Source organism: Pinus tabuliformis, chromosome 6, assembly GCF_031772625.1.
Source record: "Pinus tabuliformis cultivar Carrire ecotype Pingquan chromosome 6, CPIR1, whole genome shotgun sequence".
In the NCBI taxonomy this organism is placed as follows: domain Eukaryota; kingdom Viridiplantae; phylum Streptophyta; class Pinopsida; order Pinales; family Pinaceae; genus Pinus; species Pinus tabuliformis.
This window is the reverse complement of record NC_142292.1, coordinates 1,589,244,461-1,589,261,478: the sequence shown is the minus strand read 5'-3', so window position 1 is coordinate 1,589,261,478 and position 17,018 is coordinate 1,589,244,461.

The window sequence follows — 17,018 nt, the reverse complement described above, 5'->3', positions numbered from 1 at the left end:
AAAACCCTAGTGGTCTATCACCCCAGTTAAAAAGTGACAAGAGTAGACCATTGCATCTATTATGTATACAACAATGTCACCTCCAAGTTTGTACAAACCCTGGGTTAATGAAGTAAGGTCGTTAGCCCTAGGAGTTGCAACATCCTTGTTGCAATAGAGGAGCTCATCACTTTTTGGCGTCGTTCCCAGGGAGGTGTCTAATTAGATGTGATTTATGTTTTCCTCTTTCTTTTGCATTCAATAGATAGTTGTAATATTTTCTTTATTTACATTCTGCAAGTAGTTCCATTCAAAAAATAGTTGAAAATCCTTCTTTCTTTCCATTCTACAAGTAATTCTATAAAAATAAATAAACAAATAAATAAAAATTCCTTTCATGCCTCGTAGGAGTAGAGACAACTTAGGATTTTTTTTTTCCAAATACCCCCACCACATCTAATAGGCAACCTTCCCTCTTCTTCGGTGGCTGTGAGTTAGAGGACCCATTAGGCGAACAACCAGAGATCTTTGAAGAGCCTATTGGGGAAGAAGAAGAAGAGACCATTCCACCAACCTACACCATGGTTGAAAATAGAAATGGAATTGAAAACAGAGCTGAGGGTTCTTTTCCAATCAGAGAAAGTAATTGAGATGTTAGGATGAAAAACATAAGCCCCTCTACCATTCCTCACTTCCATGGCTTAACCTCAAAGGACCATATACCTTTTTGTTTGATTTTGTTGTCATATGAAAAAAATTATGATTATACCTCTGATGACCAAAAGCTGAAATTGTTCCCATCCACCCTCAAAGATGCAACCTTGTGCTGGTTCATGGGTTTACCTAGGGACAACATCACCACCTGGGCTCAAACACAACAGGCTTTCAACAATAAGTACATGGATTATTGTAGGTCCAAAGATACCAAAGAGGAAAATTTTAGAATGACCTTGGGACATGATGAGTCTTTGGAATATTATGAGGAAAGGTTCCAACTCAGCTACAAAAGGCTTAGATGCACCCTCAATCCTAAATCAATTAAGCTAGTCCTTCTTAGAGGGATCACAGAAGATCTCGTAGAAACCCTAAACATGCTATTAGGTGGGGACATCTATCAATTACCCTGTGGTGATATCAAGCCAGTTTCCAAAAATCACTATAGGGTAGCCAGAAAGAAGCGTAGGGCTAGTCAAGGTTTGGCTAGTACATCCTCCTCCAACACATCCATCAAAAGGGAAATAGGGAACATGTTGGAATACTTCAAGAGTGAAAGGTTGCACACCCTTGCTCTGCAAATGGACACAATGCAGATCAAGAGGAAGTAGGAAGAAGTAGAAAGAGCTTAGTTGTCTTTTGCCCTAGATGCACTAGAAGGCACCATAGAATTGAATTTCCATTGAATCTTATAGAGATCTGCTCAGTCTATGAGGAGAACCACTCCATAGACAAGTGCCCTTCTTTTCCTAGATTGAAAGTTCTGTATCAAGGAACTGAAGGGGTGATTGAACAACTCTGCTATATCAACCAAATAAGGCCTCAAGGACCTCGACAATACCAGGAAGGCATGCAAGGGTCATTCTATTCATATTACAACCCTAACCAGAATGTATCCATTCCCCCTTAGTTTCATCATGCTCATCCTTCATGGTCCACACCTTCTCCCTAGTATTTTTCACCTCAATACCATTCCCAACCTACCAGTCAATCATTTCATCCATATGCTCCTCCAGAACCTCAGTGGAATACACCATACGAGGGATGGAGGCCCCCATACAACCAATATCCAGCCTTAATGCCTCCACCTCCATCTCAACCACATCTCCTTCACCCTACTCCACCTAAGAAACCTCATATGCTACCTACCAAATCCGAACCTGAACAACAGACAAGCATAACAAGTCTCTAGTGGGGAAGCATCTTACCCTGCCTATGCTGTGGAAATTCAAGAAATCAATGTTAGGTCTTGAAGAATGCTTCCAGATAATCAACCTCCATGATTCTCCACTTGAGGAGCTTGAAGAGGAAAAGGAGGAGAGTTTTCCTCAGGAACATCCACCTCCATTTCCTGAGATATTAATCCATCCTATCTAGCACACCCCAAAAGAGACTAAACTTCTGGGTGAATTGAAAAACTTGTGTGTTAAAATCCCACTCCTCCAAGATATAAAGGACGTCCCCATGTACAAAAATTTAATCAAGGATAAATGATACATCCTAGGAGGAGAAAGAAAGACACCCATACCATTAATGTCATTGAACAATTGTCCGACTTAATGTTGGGGCGAGTGATTTGCCCGAAGGATCTAGATCCTCGAAGTCCTGTGGTAGATGTGCACATCGATGGTATCATTATCCCCCATACCTTGATCGATCTTGGGGCTGCCATCAATGTGATGACTAGGTAGACTATGCTTAAACTGAATCTCCAAGGATCATTAAGCAAGACCACAAAAACCTTGCAGCTTGCAGACAGGTCCATAGTAGCTCCTGAGCGAGTTGTTGAGGATGTAATGGTCTTCATTGATTCCTAGGAATACCCTACTGACGTCTTAGTTCTCCAACCTAATACCAAGTTCAAGGGTTATCCTCTCATCCTTGGAAGGCCATGGTTAGCCACTACTAATGTTTACATAAGTTGTAGGGATGGGAATATGACCATTAAAAATGGGCATTTGTCCAAACAATTGGTCTTGTACCCTCCTTCTCAACCATCTCTAGAGCATGAATTACCTTTGTGGTTAGAAGAGGAGGAAGATGAAGTCTAGTCTTCCCCAACATATACCCTAGATCCTACTATAGGAGGGGGAAACCTGATGAAGACATCTTGATTGAGAAAATCCTCCAGATTCAACCGCCCAACACTATGTCTCTTGAGAAGTTAGTAAAGAAAGTTGAAGATAACCTTTGGACTGATTTGTGCCTAGCTGGCTCAAGTCCTACTCATGTCAAGATTATAGAATTTGGTCCAGAAAGGAAATTGAAAATAAACCCCTCTCTCTCTGCACATCAATAAGAGGAGTTATGTGACATGGTAAGAAATCATCTGGATGCCTTTGCCTAGAGCTATAAGGAAATGAAGGGAATTCACCCTTCAGTGTGTACTCACCACATTTACATCAAGGAAGGATGCAAGCTAGTGCGCCAACCTTAGAGGAGAATGCACACACCCCTCAAGGATATATTCAAAGAAGAACCGCAGAAGTTGTTGGATGCAGGGTTCATTTACCCCATCTCAGATACTGAGTGGGTATTGTTATCACTCCTCCGGATCTCCAAGGATGAGGAAGAGTCCAATTGAGTTAACCACAGACCAACCTTTTGACTTGGTAGCTAGCCCTGCCAAGCAGGAGAGGGATCTCTCCAAAGAATCATAGCCAAGAGGGTTGGATGGATTAGGGTTTTAGGCTAGGTATAAAGTGCATAGGTTGTTTTGATTTGATTTGATTGGGTTATTGTTGGATGAGGGTATTAGGTCAAAGAGTCTAGGTCAGGGAAAATCAGATATGATTTCAGACATTCAAAGGGGCAAGGTAGGTAGGAGGTTTAGCACTTAAAAGGTGATTTGGTGAGAAGGTTTAAGACTAACGAGGAGTTAGGAAGAGAATAGGAGATTTATTCTTCCCAAACTGAAGAAAAAATGGACAAATTATGATAACTTTCCCAAAACAGAGCATGAGCAAACATGTATTTTTCCTATCAACTTGAAAATTACCATATAACATAAATGAAAGGGTTAATGAAATCTAAAAATTCATACAAATTATAACAAAGAAGAAACAATTCTAAACATCCATACCACATGTACCCTAAAGAAATAGTTGCAACGCATCTATTAAAACTAGCAAAAATCTAATACAATAGTGTCTCTGATCACTAGTACAACATCCAACTGAGTCCAACCCTTTACACTCTAAAATTCATGCAATTTATACAATAAGCTCATCCTTGGACTAAGGGAGTTGAATTCAACCATCTCCCTAAAGATAGAAACAGTTGCATTAAATGGGCAATCCCTCCTAGGAATAGGGACCAAATTTCTGAAAATAGGGGTCAAAGATTAACTAATGTCTCTTGAATCATGGCTGATATTACAAAACCGAAGGAGGTATTTGTATATTATCTTGTTTTTTAGAGAAACGTCTCTGATTTTGCACAGATTCCTCTCCATATCCTCAGAATATGTGCCACAACATCATGACTAAAATAGGAAATCATTAAATGTGTTTAAATCTGTAAAACTAAGCTATAAAGATCTAGTAAAATATTCCAATCCATGACACCTATGAAGAACCCGAAAGAGGTTTTTGATATATTGTTCTTTATTGAAACAAAAATCCTTGGGTTTCCTAAAATTCCTTTCCATCTGTTAGAAAAGAGTGCCAACACACAATTACTAAAACAATAAAACAAATTCAAAATGACTGATGTTTTGAACATAAGCCACAAATATCGCTGCATATCTCCCACATCATAACACCTGTGCATAAAATGAAGGAAGTTTTTGTTTATTGGTATGTTATTTACAAAAACCTCTTTCACTTTTCTAAAATGCATTTCCATTACTTCAGAAACTTATTTTGAAGTAAAATTGTCCCTGTGTGCAGAAAATGACCTCAAAATAGGCATGAGATTTTCTGATGATAGTTTTGATGATGACCATGAACTTAGGATGGTGATGAGAGTATAATATACATTATACATTTATACATTGACTCAATACCCTTTTCCAGCCAAGAGATATGTCAAATTTAATTTGAAAATATTATAATTTGACCTAAGACCATAACTAATAGTGAAAAGAGTAATTTTGATCACCGGGGACTGACATGACTAACATGCACTAACATTGGCTCCATTTGGGGATGGAAGCTCATTTAGGACGTGTCAAGAACACCATATACCAAGTATCCTTGTTCATTGGGAAATGGAGTCACTCCAGCTACAATCCTCAAACTGATTCATTCTTAAATCAAAACCAAACTACAACCCATGTTGAAAACTAAATCTATACATGTTGAGCTTATTGGGACACACCTACCTACCATATACTTTTGAGAAACTACTGAATCAAATAACATAAAACTGCCAGTGAAGCCAGCCAAGTATCTACTGAAACAAGTGGACTGCTTCACTGCTTATTAGCAAAATCAAAAGGACAACATGAAAATGAGTCCATAAAATCAAAGCTATAATATGTAATGGACACTTTTGATGGATATGTTTCTCATAGTAAAAACATGGCTGAAAACTCAAGTTGAAAAGACCCACCATGTAGTCTACTATGAGATCAATAAAGACATGATCTATTGGTTGATATTCAATGTATTCTGTGATTAGCGTGTTAAGGAAGGGTATTTCAAATGTGTTCTCTTTATCACAACAATGCTCCAGCTATGAATTATCAAACTCATCCTCAAAAGCATTATATTCCTTAATTATAAAATCATTGGGAAGCTCTATATCCTCATGTTTTAGCTGATAAAGACTTTCTAAAAGTTGAATTTGATCTTGAAAATGATAAGACTCTATTTGAGCTTCTAAATTTTCAATATCCTTTTTAAGCTTACTAGAAAACTCATATAAAAGTCTAATCTTGTCTTCAGGATTTCCTTTGTATGTCTTTAAATAGATAGATAAAAACCTTGAAAAGGCTTCATCGATCTCATTATCTTCAAAATGATTCCAGTATTCTTTAAAACCATCAATAGAAAGGGGATTAGCCACATACCCTGTCATATTGATTAATGGTGCAAGTAGATCAGTTATTCAAGGTCTGAATTCTTTGGACAATGGATTCATCATGAAGCTTTGAAACTCTGGATTCTTCAATATTGGAGTCGCGATACGTGTTCTGCAATTTGAATTCTTTGACAATGGAGTCACCAGGTTAAATATTCAGCCTTCTTATTTGTTTGATCATTGTTCACCATCAGCAACCAGATTTGATCTTTGTCATTCTTTCCTAGGGAAGATAGAGCTTTCGGTCCCCAGCAACGACGCCAGTATGTTATCACTTCTCCAGATCTCCAAGGATGAGGAAGAGTCCAGCTGAGGTAACCACATACCAACCTTTTGACTTGGTAGCTAGCTCTACCAAGCCGGAGAGGGCTCTCTTCAAAAAATCACAGCCAAGAGGGCTGGATGGTTTAGGGTTTTAGGCTAGGTATAAAGTGTAGAGGTTGTTTTGATTTTATTTGATTGGGTTATTGGTGAATGAGAGTATTAGGTCAAAGAGGCGAGGTAAGGAAAAATCAGATATGATTTCAGACATTCAAAGGGGCAAGGTAGGCAGGAGGTTTAGCACTTAAAAGGTTATTTTTGAGATGGTTTAAGACTGATGAGGATTTAGGAAGAGCATAGGAGATGTATTCTTCCTAAACTGAAGAAACAATGGACAAATTATGATAACTTTCCCAAAACAGAGCATGAGCAAACATGTATTTTGCCTATCAACTTGAAAATTAACATATAACAGACATGAAATGGTTTATGAACTTAAAAAAAATTAATACAAATGATAACAAAGAAGAAACAATGCTAAACATCTATACCACATGTATTCCAAAGAAATAGTTGCAACTCATCTATTAAAGTTGGCCAAAATCTCATACAATAGTGTTTCTGATCACTAGTACAACATCCAAGTTAGTCCAAACCTTTACACTCTGAAATTCATGCAATATATACAATAATCTCATCCCTAGACTAAGGGATTCAAATTCAACCATCTCCCTAAAGATAGAAATAATTGCATTAAACGGGCACTCCCTGCTAGGAATAAGGACCGAATTTCTAAAAATAGGGGTCAAAGATTAACTCGTATCTCCTGAATCGCGACAGATATTACAAAAATGAAGGAGGTTTTTGTATATTACCATGTTCTCTAGGTAAAAATCTCTCCGTTGTTTCATATTCAGCTCCATATACTCGGAATATGTGCCGCAACATCATGACTAAAACAGGAAATCATTAAATGTTTAAATCTTTAAAACTAGGCTGTAACAATGTAGTCAAATATTCCAATCCACATCACCTGTGAAGAAAATAAAAGAGGTTTTTGATGCTTGTATCTTTCGTGAAATAAACCTCCTTGGGTTTCACAAAATTCCTTTCCAGCTGTTAGAAAAGAGTGCCAAAACACAATTACTAAAACAATAAAACAAATTCAAAATGGCTGATGTTTTGAACATAAGCCTCAAATATCACTGCATATCTCCCACCTAATAACACATGTGAATAAAATAAATGAGGTTTCTATTCCTTGGTATGGTATTGACAAAAATGTCTTTCACTTTTGTAAAATTCATTTCCATTACTTCAGAAACGTATTTTGCAGTAAAATTGTCCCTGTGTGCAGCAAATGAACTCAAAATACCCATGAGACTTTTTTATCATACTTTTGATGATGACCATGAACTTAGCCTTTTGATGAGAGTAGAGTATACATTATACATTTAGACATTGACTCAATACCCTTTTCCAACCAAGAGATATGTCAAATTTAATTCGAAAATATTATAATTTGACCTAAGACCATAACTAATAATGAAAAGAGTAATTTTGATCATTGGTGACTGACATGAGTGACAGACACTAACATTGGCTCCAGATGGGGATGGAAGCTAATTTAGGAGGTGTCAATAACACTGTATACTAGGTAGCCTTGTTCATTGGGCAATGGAGTCACTGCAACTACAATCTTCAAACTGATTCATTCTGACATCAAAACCAAACTACAACCTAGGTTGAAAACTAAATTTGTACATGTTGAAACTGAAACTGAAAATGCTAAATAAATGCTCAGAGCTCTGAGCTTATTGGGACACACCTACCTACCCTGTACTGCTGAGAAACTGCTAAATCAAATAAACGAAAACTGCTAGTGAAGCCAGCCAAGTAACTGCTGAAACAAGTGGATTGCTTCACTGCTTATTAGCAAAATCAAAAGGACATCTTGACAACGATTCCACAAAATAAAAGCTATAATTTGTAATGGCACCTGCTGATGGATCTGTTTCTCATAGTAAAAATTTGGCTGAAAACTCAAGCTGAAAAGACTCTCCATGTAGTCTGCTACGGGATCAATAAAGACATGATCTATTGGTTGATCTTCAAAGTATTATGTGATTAATGTGTTAAGGAAGGGTAGTTAAAATGTGTTCTCTTTATCACAACAATGCTCCAGCTATGAATTATCAAACTCATCCTCAAAAGAATTATATTCCTTAATTAGAAAATCATTGGGAATCTCTATATCCTCCTGTTTTAGCTAACAAAGACTTTCTAAAATCTTACTCTGATCTTGAAAATGATAAGACTGCATTTGAACTTCTAAATTTTCAATATCCTTTTTAAGCTTACTAGAAAACTCATCTAAAATTCTGATCTTATCTTCAGGATTTCCTTTGTATGTCTTTAAATAGATAGATAAAAACCTTGAAAAGGCTTCATCAATCTGATAATCCTCAAAATGATTCCAATATTCTTGAAAACCATCAATAGAAAGGGGATTGGCCACATACCCTGCCATATTGATGAATGGTGCAAGTAGATCAGTTATTCAAGCTATGAATTCTTCAGACAATGGATTTGTCATAAAGCTTTGAAACTATGGATTCTTTAAGATTGGAGTCACCATACATTTTTTGCAATATGAATTATTTGACAATGGAGTCGCCAGGTGAAATATTTAGCCTTCTTATGTGTCTGATCGTTGTTCACCTTCAGAAATCAGATCTGATATTTGTTGTTCTTTCTTGAGGAAGATAGAGATTTCGGTCCTCAGAAATAGCGCCAATATGTTATCACTCCTCCAGATCTCCAAGGCTGAGGAAGAGTCCAACTGAGGTAACCGTAGACCAACCTTTTGACTTAGTAGCTAGCCCTACCAAGCCGGAGAGGGCTCTCTCCAAAGAATCAGAGCCAAGAGGGCTGGATGGATTAGGGTTTTAGGCTAGGTTTGATTGGGTTATTGTTGGATGAGGGTATTAGGTCAAAGAGGCTAGGTCAGGGTAAATCAGACATGATTGCAGACATTCAAAGGGGCAAGGTAGGAAGGAGGTTTAACACTTAAAATTTAATTTGGTGAGATGGTTTAAGACTGATGAGGAGTTAGGAAGAGCATAGGAGATGTATTCTTCCTAAACTGAAGAAAAAATTGACAAATTATGATAACTTTCCCAAAATAGAGCATGAGAAAACATGTATTTTTCCTATCAACTTGAAAATTACCATATAACAGACATGAAATGGTTTATGAACTTAAAAAACATTCATACAAATGATAACAATCAAGAAACAATGCTAAGCATCCATACCACATGTATCCCAAAGAAAACGTTGCAACTCATCTATTAAAACTGGCGAAAATATGATATAATAGTGTCTCTGATCACTAGTATAACATCCAACTAAGTCCAACCCTTTACACTTGGAAAGTCATGCAATATATACAATAAGCTCATCCCTGGACTAAGGGAGTCAAAATCAACCATCTCCATAAAGATAGAAACATTTGCATTAAATGGGCACTCCCTATTAGGAATAGGGACCGAATTTCTGAAAATAGGGGTCAAAGCTTAACTCGTATCTCTTGAATCATGACAAATATTACAGAATGGAAGGGGATTTTTGTAGATTATTTTTTTTTAGAGAAACCTCTCATAGTTTGTGCATATTAATCTCCTTATCCTCAGAATATGTGCAACAACATCATGACTAAAACACGAAATCATTAAATGTTTAAGTCTGTAAAACTAGGCTGTAAAGGTCTAGTCAAATATTCCAATCCATGACAGTGAAAAAAATGAAAGCAACTTTTGATATCTGGCTCTTTCTTGAAACAAACCTCCTTGGGTTTCGTAAAATTCCTTTCCATCTATTAGAAGTGACAAAACACATGTACTAAAACAATAAAACAAATTCAAAATGATTGATGTTTTGAACATAAGCCTCAAATATCACTGATTATCTCCCACATCATAACACTTGTATATAAGCTGAAGGAATTTTTTGTTCCTTGTTATGTTATTGACAAAAACCTCTTTCACTTTTGTAAAATGAATTTCCATTACTTCAGAAACATATTTTGAAGTAAAATTGTTCTTGTGTGCAGCAAATGACTTCAAAATACCCATGAGATTTTCTTATGACACTTTTGATGATGACAATGAACTTAGGCTTGTGATGAGAGTAGCATATACATTATACATTTAGACATTGACTCGATACCCTTTTCCAACCAAGAGATACGTCAAATTTAATTTGAAAATATTATAATTTGACCTAGGACAATAACTAATAATGAAAAGAGTAATTTTGATCACTGGTGACTAACATGACTGACACAATCTAACATTGGCTCCAGATGGGGATGGAAGCTCATTTAGGAGGTGTTAAGAACACCATAGACCAGGTAGCCTTGTTAATTGGGAAATGGAGCCAGTACAGCTACAATCTTCAAACTGATTCATTCTGAAATCAAAATCAAAATGCAACCCAGGTTGAAAACTAAATCTATACATGCTGAAAATGAAACTGGAAATGCTGAATAAATCCTCAGAGCTATGAGCTTATTAGGACACACCTACCTACCCTGTACTACTAAGAAACTGGCGAATTAAATAACACAAAATTGCCAGTGAAGCCAGCCAAGTAACTGCTGAAACAAGTGGACTACTTCACTGCTTATTAGCAAAATAAAAAAGACAACTTCACAATGAGTCCACAAAATCAAATCTATAAAATGTAATGGAAATTGCTGATGGATCTATTTCTCATAGTAAAAACATGGTTGAAAACTCAATCTAAAACGACCCTCCATGTAGTCTCCTACGGGATCAATAAAGACATGATCTATTGGTTGATCTTTAAAGTATTATGTGATTAACGTGTTAAGGAAGGGTAGTTCAAATGTGTTCTCTTTATCACAACAATGCTCCAGCTGTGAATTATCAAACTCATCCTCAAAAGCATTATATTCCTTAATTAGAAAATCATTGGGAAGCTCTATATCCTCCTGTTTTGGCTGACAAATACTTTCTAAAAGCTGAATCTGATCTTGAAAATGATAAGACTGTATTTGAGCTTCTAAATTTTCAATATCCTTTTTAAGCTTAATAGAAAACTCATCTAAAAGTTTGATCTTATCTTCAGGATTTACTTTGTATGTATTTAAATAGATAGATAAAAACCTTAAAAAGGCTTCATCGATCTCATAATCCTAAAAATGATTCCAATATTCTTTAAAACCATCAATAGAAAGGGAATTGGCCACATACCTTGTCATATTGATGAATGGTGCAAGTAGATCAGGTATTCAAGCTCTAAATTCTTCAGAGAGTGGATTCATCATGAAGCTTTGAAATTCTATATTCTTCAAGATTGGAGTCGCCATACATGTTCTGCAATCAGAGTTCTTTGACAATGGAGTCACCAGGTGAAATATTCAGCCTTCTTATGTGTCTGATCATTGTTCACCATCAGCAATCAGATCTGATCTTTGTCGTTCTTTCCCAGGGAAGATAGAGATTTCAGTCCCTGGCAATGGCGCCAATATGTTATCACTCCTCCCAATCTCCAAGGCTGACAAAGAGTCCAGCTGAGGTAACCACAAACCAACCTTTAGACTTGGTAGCTAGCCCTACTATTGGCTTGAGGGGGCCTGACCTAGGTTTAGAGTTAATTAGCCAAACAAATCCCTACACTATCGGCCATTTCGGGAACAACACATAGAGCGCAGACTGAGGTCTCACCCGAAGCAGTATGGGGGATGCTGGAACCAAGTTTCTGCACCCTTGAGATTTCTGAGGCGTCGGTTTAGTCCAACTATGAATAGCTTCACATAGGTTACTTCGTGCACTGCCCTGACTTGTGAGGCCTTCGCGATCTATTATAATCACCTTCGCGCAACCCTAACCACAGGTTCAGATGCTTTTGTGCTCCTAAGGTAGTGATCTGTGCTAATTCCCCAAGTTACACCACGGATCTTACTTATCTTCTTATAACTATTAGTAAACTTCGTGTAAATAGATACTTTGTCTTATATTCTCTTAGTCAACATAATCATATAAGTTGGCACATATAAACAATAAAAATGCAATTCATACCCGATATACTCAATGCATAAAATAAGAAAATATACACAAAAATCATATGAAACTTCTCTTTATTACTTCTCCAAAGGTTACAGACTCAACTCACCTTGCGCACTCAGCTGCAGGGGTATGCGTACTTAGCTGCGAACTACTAGGCCTCTGCACACTCAGCTGCAGAGCCTTCTCCTACTCTATGACCCATGACTCGACTCTACAATTAGATGAGACTCAATTCTTCATCCTTCATTCATCAACTGATATTCTTTTTTACAACTTAGAGCCTCGCTCTATTTATATAATCCCATGGTCAACATACCATCAATGGATCTCTAAAGCTGACATTACATTTACAAAAATGAGGGCGGATAACCCTATGACTCATTTACAAGTTCATGCTCTGCGCCCACAAAACGTGGAGTCTTTACATCATATTTGGTTAAAATCTGGGCTTTAAGCCCCAAAACTTGCCTTGGGGGATCCCGAGCCCAACAGGCCCCCAACACAAACATCGTGACTTGCCCTCAAGTCACTCTGTCAGTGGGGAGATCTTCGCGCGAAGACCTTCCAATTCTGCTTGGACCGGTGCAAGGTTGGCAATGCACTGAGTAGCTACCTATTGTACCTCCTGCATGCGTTGTTTAGAGACCACGGTATCTGAACTACTTCCTTACATCTCCTCCTGGTTCCTTGCATCTATGTGAGCTTGGCTTCGACCGAGCTGCAATGACGAATGCCTCATCGATCCAAGGTTGGACGCGCACCTTCAAAACCGCTTCTTTGTGTCGCACCATGTCTACCTACTCCTAAAATGCTTTTCCCTGTTGCATCCGCGTGAACCTCTGTGTAAGGGCCACCGTATGCATGGTCCCTTTTATATCATCATACTATTGCCGCAGCTCACACACCTTTGTTTCTAAGCGTTGTATGTTCGGGTCCTCCTGCAGAGTGGTGACGACATCGAATGACTCTTCCAACATTTTGGTGCAGTCCTTCACGGCACTGCTAATCTCCTCCATCCCCGATGTAATGGAGCTAGTGCACTGTTCCCCTGCTGCTAACCTCTCGATGCCTGCCTCTGTTGGTGCCTCTACTGGGATGGCCAACTTAGGGGCCATCTGGCAGGGCTCCTCAACCACCTACACCATCTGCCGGTTCTGCGCCACTACCTCGTCGTGATGCAGGCTTAGTTATTCCATATTAATTTTCTGCTCGCTCAACACCTGTAGTGCACGGCCCTACCTAGCCCATAGTTCTACAGTCACTCCGTCCTGCAGGACATAGAGTGTCTCCCGAGGGAGCGCAACCATGTTGATCCCTACTCCCTTCAATGCATTGATCATAGGCCTGTCGGGCTCATTCTCTATAACTAGTGCCCCCTTTGGTAGCATTATGGTGTTGGTCATGCGAGTCTGCAGCATTTCCTCAGTCACGATCATTCCTATTGCAAGGCTAGTCTAAAGAGTACCTTCTGGAGAAGTGTGCACTTGCAACTCCTATATCTGTGCCCAGAGATCCCCCAACACAATCTGATTCTCCTCCGCAAATCGCTGGAGGACCTCCATGGTGACGTCACAGACCGTCTCCCCTATATCATGGAGATCTCCTTCTGTGAGGGTGATCGGGTTGAAAGAAGTCTTAGAAGCTTTCGACTTCTTTCGCGGCCCCACCTTCTCTCTCGGGCGCTTGCGCTTCAACTATGTAGACGTTGTCTCTGGGTTCGCGCCACCTTCCTCTGTATCGTGCTCTTCCTTAGGCAAGGGCGACTTATGGCCTTCGTGCTCCTTCTCTGCTACCTATTTATTCTCAAATGCTGCTTTTTGATGTTCTGTTGCCGCCTTCGTGGGATCCTGCGCCTCCTGTGCGTTTTTTGTTGCTGCCTCTTTTCTTCTTTTCTCTGCAAACTATGCCATCCGCAGTTTTTCCTCCTCCTTCTTCTGTTGTGCAACAAACTTTTCCATTTCCAACGTAGAGATGGCTGGAGCCTACCACTTCAGTGGCCACGACTCAGGTACGGTGAATATGACATCGTTTGTGGCCAGGTACAAGAGCTCATTCCACTTCTTCGCGGGGTCCTTGCGCGCCCTGACATACACGTGGTGGAAGTCTTCCTTGAACTCCGTGAAGCTTTGTAGACTATTGTTTTCGGGAAAAGTGTCTATTTAGAACGACCCTATCCCACAGGGTTGTGACAGAGACCTCAGAAACAAACAAGGAAAACTACTCTTGTATTCTTCTTTATGAACTATAAACGAAGATGATTAAGATGAACCGACCTGTGTCTTGCGCTAGTTGTTCGATCCAATCTATCCTCTCTTTGCCAGCTTCCACCGATCTGCTCCCTCACTTGCCCAGCGTCACCAAGTTCCTGCAAGTTCATAGAAGAGAGAAACTACACAAAGACATAGATTTATGTTCATAAAAAGCTTAGGATCAGATTTAAGCTAAACATACAAATATAACACACATCAGATATACAAGCATGTAGGAGAAACTCAAGTAGTTTTATTGATAAAAACAAGAAGATCCAGGAGGAGTTACAACTGATGAGTCCTGATCCAGCATCAGCCTCCCAGCATAGAATCCCTTCTTCACCTCCAACAAAGCATAAATCACCCAATACTTTGATATCAATCACAAAACCAACAGCAATTCTTTGCAATGTACAAAATTCCAGCCTCTGGATCTCTTGGTGAGGGATCCATATATAGATGTATGCAAAGAGGATGAGTCATCCCATGAGTTGATTAGTGGCTTCTCTCTGTCAGTTCTTGCTTCCACTTGGAGACTGAGAGCCTCTTACTCATCACTGGTCGAATTCAATGAGGCAAGTGTCATTGGAGAAGATTCTGGAAGCTTCCATTGTCTCTCCACCTCGTTGAATGACTCTGCCACTTGTCATTTCCCGCTCAACGCACCCTGGTAGTGCATTCAAGTGCGTTGCAACGCACCTAGCCAGTGTATTTGGGTGCTTTGCAATGCAGCCAGCTAGTGGAGCACTTGAAATGATCCTGTTTTGACTAGTTTTGAGCTGTTTCAGGTGGAGAACTTCTGGGAGAAGCTGTAATTTGTTGACCTTGTTTCTTTAGGAGCTGGAACAACATCTTTAGGGACTTAGGATCCCTTGGTTTATGGACATTTCATGCTTATAGCTATAAGGCACAAAAATGTCTATAACAGTTGCCCCCTAAAGTATGAGGCCGTTTATCGGGTGAAATGCTTTATTAGGAGGATCCGAAGTTCTTCTAATGCTGGAGAGGAGACCTGTAATGAGATACAATACAATACATTATTTTCATATTGTTTTCATGATCTAGCTGAGGCGGGCATTCCCATGCTCAGCTTTATAAATTCATTTTCATGTACATAGGACAAACAATCGTCTGATGGTAGACTGATGATTCTGGTGAAGTCATCATCCTTTTGGTAAGATGATTATCTGTGCTGCAATGCTGTACATTTCAATGTCTTTATTTTTCCTGAATATATATCGCAGCCCGGATGGATGAAACTAGATCCAGGGTCTTCAATCTCATCCGATCTTCACTCTAAGTACAAGTCGATCCATGTGAGAAATGTTTTGAAGTCGAACATGGAAAGACATCGCTTGATTACCAGTCAATGATGTAAACTGTTAACAGGCATGAGAGGAATAACTGATAATGATAATGACCCTCAAGGTACTGCAGTACAATTCACGTGGTGTGAATAAAGGACTTGGCGTCGAACACCACGCAAAATCTTTCGGTCGAAGGTCATTGATGTATACCTGTCGTCGAAAGTGAGAAACTTGCCATTGAGGCATGCAAGCTTCAAAGTACTAAAGGGGTGTTCCTAGATCAACTTCTTGGATAATGAGCTGATGTCGACAAGAAGCGATCCATCAAAGGAGGGCCTTAATGAATCCCACATCAATGACACGGAACGGAGCAAATGATTTTGATGGAAGTGAAAACGATCTGGTGACATACGGTTCAGGGTGGCGGTCATGAAAGAGTGAAGTATAATGTATGGTAGTGGATGGGACACGGGTGACTTCTCTGGATGACTTCTCTTGAACATGTCGGCGACACTTATGTGATGGATCGGTAGCATTTACCCCAAATGTGGATGGTATGGCGTGACCATGGTGATGTGACCGGTGAATGAATTAACCCAACCCGGCTCTGGCACGGAGTGGAAGTGTCATGTTCAAGAGCGACTCGCTACCAATAAAGTTTCTTTGAGTTTTCTTCCCAATTTTTCCCCAGTCATTTCTGACCAGTACCTCTTTATTTTTGTCAAGCTTGAGGAGGATAACATATGCTAGTTCTATAATTTTCCCTTCGGGCAAACCCATTGCTATGTTTTAACGAGCCTAGCGATAGTGAAACTCGTTCTCATCTAAAGACAAGTTTGTCGCTATTAATCTTTTTAACGAGCCTAACGACAAAGATAACTCGGTCCTTTTCCTTTTTAGGGAGTCTGAAAAGGTACGTAAATATAACTCCGGAATTCCTTTTTCGTCATCTAATCCCTTAAGTCCGAAAAAGTATAAAACAATATAGAAGGGATGAATTTTCGATAGTTTTAACGAGCCGAACAAAACAAGCGCTCGATCTTTTTGTGCAATAATCCCTCAGGTCCAAAAAGATTAAAATCTAGATGAGGGATAGCATTTCCGGTCGCTTTAACGAGCTGGAAGGCCAAAACTCGGCAATCTTTTCATATTTTACGAGTCAGATGAAAAGATCTTAAAGAAGACTCGTCTTTTGAGGAACGAGTGATAAGACGGGTAGCAGCTGATTCTAGGTAAGGTTTGGAATTTTCCAATCACGGCAGTGTCACAAGGATGGCTAGTGAAATCACTCTTCGCAGCTGTTCCTCAAAATGGGTAAACAATCAAATGGAGGTGAATGATCGGCCAAATGAAAAGTGGAGGTGATGGTGCAAACACGACCAAGGCTT